A 10,754-nucleotide genomic window follows, 5' to 3' on the forward strand; every position below is an offset into this window, starting at 1 on the left:
TAAAAGAATAGAGTTTGTGACAGACTTTATTTATTAAAACATAACATGTACATGTATAATAAATTAAGTAAAACTTCAAAATAAATCCAAATAAAATATACGGTATAAGTATAAAGTAAAATAATATAAAATTATCAAAACTACCTTCTAGAGCTAGTCTCAGATTTTCTTTCTTCTAAAATATTAATATTACTACTTCTCGAATGCCTTACATTATGGGTTTTTATATTTTCATTCGATTTTTCCTCCGATATTTCCACTAAACACGACGAGTAGAGGTTCCTAAGTCGCGCACATCTGGGGAATTTAAAGTTCGATATGTATTCAGTTTCCGTTTCCTCGGGGTTCGGGTTGTTGACATCCACCGGGCGTCTGAACTTCCTAAATGTTTCTCTCAGACGCGTGAAGAAACTGTCTTTACTAGATTTCGGGAACGGCAACACTTGGTGCATCGATAATGACGGTCCTTCCCCTATGTGGCTACTGCGTTCGAATCCTTTTTTCTGAGGCTTATGTACATTAGAACTTTGTTTGTTTTCGATTGGTCTACTCAAGTTACAACAACTCTTAGTCGTCTCCTGAGCTTTTGGTAGCTTGTGACTTTTTTCCTCGAGACGCTTTCGCAGGAAGTGCACGCTCGCCGTGTAGAACAGCTGTTCATCCTCCGGCTTCGTGAGCGCCACATCCAGACAATCCGAAGTCTCACTGTCAGGACTCCAGGTATTTAAACTATTTCGCCGTTGCATCCCTTGTACGTATAACCAACCGATTGTAGCGTTGAATACATGTTTATCGATTCATCAGTAAATACTGTATTAATATTAACCGCTTAATATATTTAAGATTATAAAAACAAAATTAATTTTCTTATTTGGTTAACAAATTATATATTGATGGTGGAACGTCACTGTCATCAAAAAATACTTGAACTAAAAGATTTTATAGTCTCTGAAGTGAAATGTAAGGAGGTTTGATTACGTGTTCCGAAAACGTTTTAGCCTAACTTCGTGCTGTAGAAAATAGGTTGTTAATGTACTTATTACGTAACCATCGATATTTTCTGCATAATAAATATTATACCGATTACTGAACTATTCGAATTTTCCATACATGTATTATTATATCTTTTTCCTGCCACAAAGCTTAGGTAGTTCGGAAATACTTTCTGTATAGCCCTACTTACTCCCACTTGATCAGCGCTGAAGTATAATAAGAATAAACTATTTATAGATTGCATTTATGGAAATGTTTAGGGTGAGTTCCAATGTGTGACCTTAATCTAAAAATAGTTTAATCAGATCACTTGTAACTAGTACATTTCCAAACGGACATGCATTTACGAGAAATACATGTTCCGACTGTTTATCTACGTATAAATGCAGTTTTATTGTAGCTTTAAACATCGGCGCTATTTCTTTTATATCAAGTTCGAAAATATTTAATAAATAAAATAAGAATTATAAGCTCACGGCAGACGGGTATTTGTTAGAATATAATTCAGTTTTGTTTATTTAGTGATAGTAATACATCATGAAAGCTCATCCATAAAATATTCACGGCTTATAATTAATGTTCTCTTATTTTTGAGCTGAATTAATAATTCTGTCATCTCAAAAACGTTTCACATTGCTCAAAGATATGATAAATCGTTTGAAGATAAATACAATCGGACGAGTTATTTAGTGGTTACGTTCGTTTACTCTTAGTGCTTAGAGTTTAGTGACCCTAGGTACGAAATATCTGGCTATCTAGAATGGAAATTACCTGGGAGTGAAGAGCTGTGCCATAAATATACCTGTCGCGAAACTACAGTAATGGACTCGGCTCGGAACTTTCCGAGATTCAAATAAACTTTCATTTGAGATTGTATTTAAATGCAGCGATAAGATAAGAGTAGGAACCTTCTGTGGAGTGGTAAATGGATATTTCTAATGCATTTTAATACGATTGATTTTAATGAAAATGCAGAAGTAGGTAATCTAATCGTTATTTTTATTGTGCAAGCCACCGTTGGCTTTTAGTATAATTACTAAATTTACCTATCCTAAAATGCTTAAATGTTTGCAGTAGTCAAGTTGGCAACAAAAAAAAATGTAATCTAATTAACTGAGTTTTACATTACTCGCCAAAATTTACCCGTAAATTAGTTACTGATTTGTATTTAATAATCAATATTAATATTTTAGAGGGATACGAGAAAATTGATTATTAGTTAAATATTCATTCCTAAAATACTTTACCCATTATTTCGTATATTTAATTCCCATGGGAACGTAAGTAGATAAAGATCAGTTCGGTGTTAACTCAATGAAATTCCAGTTTTGCGTAGGCTCTAATACCATGAATGGAGGTTGAACTTACGTTTATACTCCTTCAAAGAATATTAATATAATAATAAATCCAAATAACTTAATGTTTTAGACTATTTTGCTCGATATCGTCTAATAAATATATGAAAGAAAATACTCAAGCCTTATATTTTCTTGAGTGTTGTGAACTTTAGTAGGGACGTTGACCCAATGATTACATTGAGACCGTGGAGTAATATGTATTTTGAAAAATAAATTTAATACCAAAAAATAAAGTTCTACTTTTATTGTTATTTAATGAGAATATTAGGCTGTATAAAAAATGAATTCACATTGCTTGATTAAACTATGAACTTGTCATGGGCGTATCACTTTGAAAAAATATTTTAAGTTTCCTTGATTCAGTCTCTAAGATTAAACTGCAGCAGAAATATCGAACCTATATTTATTGAAACAAACTCAAAAAAGAACTAGATTTCATAACAAAGTTCTGAAACCCTTAACATGAGGTGCAGGTATTACGTCATAACATTCATAAGGTCACTCAATGAAACGACATACTCGACTACTCGTGGTCAGTGCCTTACGCAAGAAATCCATTTGCGGGTTATTTATTGAGAACTCCGATTATACCCCACAAATAGATTTCCATGGAAAACTGTACTACACGTGTATTCGCTGGGAACATAAATACCAAATAGGGAAATATATACTGAAACATATTTTTTACTACTGCCTTAATTCTCTGAAATAAATGGCTAAAAAGGAGTTTTTTTCATTTTTCATTTTCCATTCATTCAAGCCTACTTGGAAACTTAACTGCTTACCATTCATCGTGTCTTGGTAATCTTTTTAAAACTTTTCTCGGGATATTGAGAGATAAAATTTTATTTTTAAGTAGCGTCAATCGAAGCTTTATCGAAAAGTCTTTACTGTCCCATTTTAGACTAATGGACTTACACTTAAGAGGAAAAAAATGTTTCATTTAATTCTATAAAAAAAACGACTTTAACTGTGTTTTCTTTAATCGTTGTGCACACAGACAAACACATAAACAAGGATTCGAAGATCACGCAAATGCTTGTCCTAATCGGGAATCGAACCAACGACACAGTACACAGTGGGTTAGGCGTAAGCCTATACCACTCGGCTATGTCGCAAAATATTAATGTAAAAACTTAATATTTGCAATTCATCCAGGAAATTAATCATTCTTTGGACAAAGCAGCTATTTCTAAAATCGCTTCCTCATAACATATGTAACCTGATTCTATAAGTCAGCACACCCCAATTACATTAAAGATGAGTTAGCACGTATTACTAAGACTTAAACAGTGAAATCTCGGAGCCCACACATACGAGGCAGTAATTTCGCGTTAAGCTTTATTAGAAGATACAACGAACTGCGACTACAGAAATTGTGTCAAGAGGAAAATTAGAACGTTGACTCCTCAAGTCGTTCTTTACAGATGTCGCAGTAAAACCAGGAATTTATTTAAGAGTTCCGTAATCATTAGTAAGTTAACGACCTCCAACTGACGATTACCTTTAGTTCTTAATTCGAGTCGGGTTTGAGAAAATTAAAAAATAGCGTTCTTAAGTATTATTATTTGAGGTATGGTTTGCTCTTTAAGCACGTGATTATGATGCACATGAAAATATAGGGGTTAAAGTCATGTCTTGTCATGTTAGCAGCCGAGCTAGCCTGAAAAAGCACCGCTCTTTCTCATACCTACAACAATATTACCTTAAACTGTGATAATAGGATGAATTTCCCAAGTGGCAAATTGACCTTTAAAATTTCAAAGTTTCTTGTTCCTAAATGTATATTGCAAGTTACATTTAGTACACCAAATGTACAAGTTCCAAATTGGCGTAGGTAATGTTTTACAACAGATACAAATTGTACCCATTAATCCTTTTGTCATTTTGCGATGAAAAATAATAATTAGCGTTGACAATGTTAATAAAAAGATGTCGTGTCAATAAACTTTAACCAAAATACGCCCAACAATAAAACATCACTGATAAAAAAGCTCTTTCAAATTTAACTTTTTAAATTCTAGTGAAATTAGGTGGATAAAAGTGATGAATCTATTTCAGGTTAATTTATATTATATGTTATCTATAAACCCTTAACAATAGCTGTCTGGATACGTGTTGAATGTTGATATTATGTTACCAATTCTTTTATGCGATGACGGCCGATCATCCAGAATAAATAGTATCCATCGGTCTCTATCGTCGTGATTGAGTGTTTATAGGTGAGCACAAAAGGTGTGTTGTGATAAAATAGATTATGAACGAAAGGTTGGGGTAAATTATCTGTTGGTGTCGGTAATAATGGAAGGAAGCAGGCTCTTCAGCGAGCACCGGGTTCGTCGCCCCGCGGCCGGCGCGCGCGACCTTTGACCTCTTCTCTTGCCTGCATCCTGTTGTGGAAAGCGGAACTGACGCAGCCTCTGAAGTGGAAAATTAACTTTGCCGTCTTAATATTTTCTTACCTGTTGTTTAAAGTATCTATTTTCTGTTAATTTGTTAATTGTTTCAGACTTGAGTGTTTTGCAACCTTACCTTACCTTTGGTACCTTACCTTTACGGTTGCAAAAATGGTGAGCTCGGGTTAAGGTAACACGTGTTTCTATTTAGTACCTATCGATCATTTCTCCAATATTTTTCCTTGATTTACTAAACGTGGACAAAAATAATTAAGGCTATTTAAATCAGAATTTACTAAAACAAACAAATTAGACGACGTATATTGAAATATATATTTTTTATTTTGTTAAATATTTTTGATCAAAATATTTAATTAATAAAAATAATATAAGATGGAATAGGATTTTAGCATTAGGTAGGGGTATTCTTATGTAAATGAGCTACTTTCATCCTTCCGGGTGAATGTACGATATACTTACTGTAAAAAGGTTTTTCGTGAATAAATTCTGCAGTAGGTACTTCAAAGAACGAACCTTTTTCATTGTGATGCCAAACATTTTGAAATATGAGAGTGCTACGGCGTAGTGGGGAAACCCGTAGCGGCTGTGTCTTATTGCTTCAATTCTCACACTCACAAAAAATATCATTTTGAGGGTACTTACAGACAGACAGATTTTTAGAATATTGTTGAGAATAAATCAATCGTATTGCCAGTATTGTTACCACAAATTATAGAAAAAAATCTACTTCATTTAGTTTTGCTACCTTTGTAAGATAGGTTCATGAGTGAAAAATGAAAACCCATTCTTGGATTTCATTTTTTAATTGCCTTAATATGTATATCTAGTATAAAAGTGAAACATGGCATTTAATTTTGCGTCTCATTTGATTAATTATCGCCGGTCTTAAATTAAGGAATCTTAACAGACTAACATACCTATGTTTTGTAAGTCGAGCCTTGCCATTGTGTCATTATGTTCAGTAAAAATGAGCCGCTAATTAAACCCAAACTGATTTAATTTTTCGATGATTTTTAGAGTAAATGTGCGTGAACACACTTCTATCATTGTCAGTATAAATCTAAAAATATTTTATCGATTTAAAAAAAAAGAATATGAAAGAAAAAGTGTATCTCTGTTTAGTTTTCGATTTTGATTTAACAAATTTTAGTATTTTTGAGACAATACAATAACTTTTATGTGAATGGAATTGCGTATTGGTATCTAAAATCTCGGTTAGTTAATTATTTCATAAAGTCTAAAAAAGAAACTCCTTAACCACGATAATATTTACAAAAGTAGACTTTTCAAGAAATATTTACGTTAGTAACATCTACGTTTTACAAGAACCTTATAAGAGTTCGTATTAAATTTAACGATATCTTCACCTTTCCCGTAAACCTAAATAAGGTCATATTTGTACACTCGAAACGCGGAAGGATTCGTAAAATGTTTTTCATACCTTGAGATCTCGATTAACCCCAAAAAATGGCACGTGCCTTAATCCTTATGCGGGAAATATTGTACGAGTTGCAATTCATTGCGGACCCGCAAAGCACTCTTTTTAAAAGTGATATGTCATCGCCGGCAATGTATCGCAAACTAACGGAACGCTCGATATTTCTCGTTATATCTAAATGAGGCTTCAAACATACATGGGAAGAAAATAGCCCAATAAACTTCTGAAGAAACCTTATTTATGTTATACGTATATTTATTGTTATGGCTAAAGTACAAAATATTCCTTCGCGTACGCTGACGTTAGGGTGGATTGTGAGTGTAACGCACTTTTGACACTGTTCTTGAAAGACGAATAGAAAACCTGAACCAACTGACGTCACAGGAAAGAGTTTTGAGGCACACTTTACTTATGTGAACTTTAGGTACCTTTTACCGTCAGGATGGTTCTATGGTTGGTATCTACAGAAATCTAAAATTTGACCCTGCTACATTTTACTGAATTATGCTGAAGAAAAAAAACGTTTGAAACAAATGATTTTTTCGGTGGTTACATATTTAATATTTTCGCCAAAATACAAAAAAGAAGTTACATAGTGCTACACATTTTCTCTAAACTTGCTAAAATTAATTCTCAGCTTAAAATTATCAACTCTAATCTAAAATTGGCGACTAGTTTAGTATAACTCAATTCTGACTTAACTAGACTTTCTTATATGTGCATCTGTTCTATTCGATGCATTTTGACACGTGGACACGTGTTTCTCAGAACAAGAAAAATAGGTGGAGAACAAAAACTCAACGTGAACTGAACACAACGAACATACATGTTGCGTATCTGTCTAAGTATTATGGAGTTTACTTACTATTTTGAACATTATTTCAAGCGCATTACTCATCAGCTTTAATTGATTAAATCTCGCCTAAGTATTTTATGTTTCTCTATAAAAAATTCACATTTCATCGATTAGATAAAAACTTAATACTAAAACAGTTGCGTCAGACCAATATTTTCCGTTACAAATAAAACATTACTCGTCGTATTTTTGATCATAAATCATAGATAAAGCACAAGAATTCCATTACAGTCAATCATTCGGTGGAGAACGACTAGAGGTGAATGACCTGACCGAGATCAGGCTTAGACGAATTGACATTCTCATCAAATAATAATAATGCTCACGTGTTTGTGTCAACAATAATTCATTGACATAGAATTTTTACACGTGGCTTCCTACATGCGATATTAAACGTATATCCGGAAGCGTTTTTGGTGATACAGATCCTTTGAGGTATGGGAGTGTTTGAAATAAAAAAAAACGATGGTTCTTGTATCTTCAATTAGTGATGTTACTCAACGTGCATGCATTATTCATCTGTAGTTTCGGACAAAATCAAGTCCTTACCCAGTCGAATCCCAATAAATAAACACGCGTGCATAAACCGAAGCATCATTTAATATGTCCATGACCACGAAAGATGACGTTTCTACAAAAAAAAATACAACTTAGTTTTAATATCAAGCCTACAAAAGTTTAATATCAGGATTTTAAATTAATCAAGATTCGAAAACGACTGTATGTGTACATAGTCGTTAAAACTATTTAGCTAAACGTGAGTAACGTAAACGTAATGGTAAATAAACTTGCTTTTTACCAGTTATCAAGACCAAAACTACTAAACCAACTTTCATTTCCTTTCTACTGCACGTGCTTGAACTTAGGACAGTAAACCCCCGAACCGCCGAATCGCCGAACCGACAAAACAGACGGAAAATCGGTCGTCGATCTGACAGCGTTTACAACCTCCTTGGATCCACACGAACAAACCAATCAACAGTTTCGTAACATTAATGAGTATATAATAAGTTTTATCATCGACTCACTTGAAAAGGGGAGTCGTTGACCCCATAATGAATATTGCGTTCAGAAGGAGGAACTCGACAAATTACACTTCGTGCTCTATGATAAGGCGAAATTATAAGGACAACGCTCAAGTTTATTTGTTTCTGAAGATGCTTATCAAAGAATAAAGTTCCGTTTTTCTGTTTCTAGTATACAAGATAATATTCTTGCTTTATTTTCTTTTTCTTGTTTATTGTCAAGCTTTTTGTTATATTAACACAAAAGTTCACTAGTAATATTTATTTTTTATAAAAATGGAAGATAAAATATTCAAACAGATGAGTAATTTCATTTTTATTAAAAGTGTAATGAAACTAGAAGGGAAACAAAGAATTACTACCGATTCTAGGAAACTGAATAAGACCAAATTATAGACATACATATAATTATTTATAAGAAACATTATTTTAACATGCTTAAACATTATTAAATGCGCTCTCCACGGGATCGATGTCTGTTCACTCGGTGTTGATGTTTGCATTGCATAACAACATCAAACTTCGTCTCGCTCCCAACTAACGAGGAAACTTTATGTTTTCACATCGGTAGTTTCGAAAACGTGATATCGGACTGACTGCCTTACGATGTCCTCGCGACGATGCACACAGACTATTTTGCTCCGATGATATAGGTGCTAAAGGAAGCCTTAAGCGTGAGAGACACTACTATGCCATGGTGCGGCATGACGCTTCAGAAATAAATCGAGTTCGTCAATTTAGCCTTTTAGTTGTTTTGCTAAAAGACACAATAGTGTAACAATATAAATATCCACATATGGCTTACGGGGCATGGTAATGGTAAAAATTGTTAGAGACACATTTGTAGGTCGTTTTGTGGACAATGGCTTTGGCGATTGGCCTATGGCACTTCACGTGGCACGGTGACATTATATTATATCCGTGGAATGAATTTAAAAATATTTTTTAAACATTGTTCAAGTAATATAGGACCGTTTTTCTACTATCATCCAAATGTAGCTTACCTTTTAAGATCTCCAAATTTTTTCTTTACTAACTTTTCATGCTAGTGTAAAAACAGAATCGCTGTCTCCCGTGAAACAGATTGCCATTTATATACATTGCTATACCTGTTATGTGTGATACCAAACACCGGTCTCAATAAGTAAATATATTCCAGTTATCTTAAAAATAAAGTGTCGCCAATAATAAACGAAATGATCCAAATATATCGAACTGAAAACTTTTCCCCGATCAGCTGTTTGTTTGTACTATATCAAAGTTTCCATGTGTCCGTCCGGTCATAATATTATTAGTTCCTTGAAACTGAATGGTGTCATTATAATAAATAGAACAAATTTAGTAATTATCCGTCTGTTGAAAACCAATAAACAATTTAATCTGGACTTTGAACGGTATCATAATGTGTGTTATAAATTGATTGAAAGCGTCACAAAGTGTTCTTCATTGTTCAGTATACTGTTCAATTACATTGGTTTATTGTTTTCTGTTTACCCCTAACTTTCGTTTGTTCTTTACGGTTAATTGTTGTTTACATGCGTCTTTCGATGTTTTTGAACTCATACGAAGTGCCACCTGTATGACCCTAATATGATTCCAAGAAATATATTCTTAAGCGTTAATTAAAATTATTTCGTAATGAAAAATTGAGTCACCTTTTCTCTTATAATTTCAAAGTCCGTTTTTAAGTGTTTGTCAAATAAAATATGTTTATTCTTTTCTTTTCTTTCTAGCCCGCGGCAAAAAAACGCAGTGTTTATGAACGTTCCCATGGAAACCATCACCATGCTTACTGATGTACCGCAAATCGATCGATGATGCAATACAGGATGGCGGGATTATTCCCAAATCTTTAAAAACAAATATTGTTCTCCTAGATATAAACAAATGAAGATTGTGACTCAGGTTGTCTATTTCAGTTTGTTGGTTTGTTGATAGATCTCATTCATCTAGGTTAGGTGCGGATACATCCGTCATGAATTCATGCATAATCTATCCATCATAAACAAGGCAGCATCGTGGAATATTGTACTTTCTGTCAAGATCAGACCAAGCGGCGAGCTTTTAGTAATAGATGTGCATACATAGCAATGACATTGATATTTGGAAAAGACCATCTTAGGCTTTCTGTAAACGAGGCAACTCAAGAGATGTCGTGCGATTTTAGTCTCTAACGACTCTTGCCAATGGACTTCGAAAAAACCTCTATTAGTTCAAATAGTTATTAGGGCCAGTTACCATTTGTAGCTTCGTAAGCGAAGTCTTTATCTGATTGAAGATCATTTGTTATACCTTACTCAAGGATTACAAAATTAGGCTATAAAATCGTAGCATTGATATCTAGAAATAAAGTTTTTGAGTGTCATTGCAAAAACTATTCGCTTTTATTGATCATAAACCGTTTATATAGTTGCAGTTATGTTATTTGGCGAGTAAATGATCATAATGTGGTTGATAACCTTCAGATCGTCTGACAATTACTCTTTAGTCGTAACCAATGTTTAATGTGAGAACTTTTATTTTTGAAATTTAAGTTTATGACAACGGAAACCTACTAAGTACTCTAAAACGCGAGTGTAGGTATCACTCTTATTTACCCTATATTTATGAACCGACTTCGAAAAAGAGGTTTTCAATTCGTCAATATTTTTTTCGGGTCGGTTCAGT

This window comes from Trichoplusia ni, chromosome 4 (assembly GCF_003590095.1).
Source record: "Trichoplusia ni isolate ovarian cell line Hi5 chromosome 4, tn1, whole genome shotgun sequence".
NCBI lineage: Eukaryota > Metazoa > Arthropoda > Insecta > Lepidoptera > Noctuidae > Trichoplusia > Trichoplusia ni.